The 842-nt window shown below is 43.8% G+C and overlaps 1 non-coding gene across 1 annotated transcript; it reads left to right on the forward strand.

Moving 5' to 3' along the window:
• Window positions 1–482: 482 nt before the first annotated feature.
• On the forward strand, window positions 483–601 carry LOC124778179. The gene has a single exon (XR_007015883.1). It is a non-coding gene; the product is annotated as a U8 small nucleolar RNA (small nucleolar RNA).
• The last annotated feature ends 241 nt before the right edge of the window (window positions 602–842 follow it).

The raw sequence follows: 842 nt of genomic DNA on the forward strand, positions 1-842 counted from the left end.
GAAATATTTTGCAATCTCCCTGGGGGGGGGGGGGGGGGGGGGTTGCGAACCACCGGTTTGGAAAAGATGTATTAATTTTACCTAACCACGTGTTCGTACGGTCCTCGGTCACCTTTCCCTGCCGCCGAAATTGCCGATAGTGAAGACTTGCAGCCTCTAGCGGCTGTCACCGGCACTAGTTCCACAGAGCAGCGTCAGCGCTACCACGGGACACTCCGTAACTACACAGTTCCGTGAACGCTCAACAGGTGCGCTGCACCAGCAAAAGCGTTCCACTTGCAAAAAAACTAGTGACAAAAAAGGCGTAGAAAATATTTTCCACTTATTCATAGCAATTTTACTCTTTATGTTTTCTATTTATACCACGCTGATTGCTGCAACTTCGAAGTGAGTCGATATGTTGAGAGTTATGCTTAGCACACTCTCCCAGAACCAAACGTACACTACACTATAAGTACCACACTTTCACGGATTCAAATTTGTCTTCAGTGGGGTCAATCCTGACCAACTGTAGTAAATGATGAAGGTGCAATATGAATCTTGTGATTTATTGCACGCGGTTGAAGGGACATCGCAACGCTCTTCAACCGACCTATCTGATGCTACTACCACTGAAGACTAACACATCAATATGAAACACAGTTCTACTCCTTCATTATCATTCGAGTTATTGCGATGATTTTGAGGTCAGACACCATACGTATTTGTGAACAACAGTTATGTACTTACAACCAAAGCACATAATGTAACACGCGACTCAAGCGGATATCGCCGCTTATGGAGAAAATAGCATACAGTTAAATTATATTTGTGATTTATTTTGACCCTCAAATACATGGTCT

This window comes from Schistocerca piceifrons, chromosome 2 (assembly GCF_021461385.2).
Source record: "Schistocerca piceifrons isolate TAMUIC-IGC-003096 chromosome 2, iqSchPice1.1, whole genome shotgun sequence".
NCBI lineage: Eukaryota > Metazoa > Arthropoda > Insecta > Orthoptera > Acrididae > Schistocerca > Schistocerca piceifrons.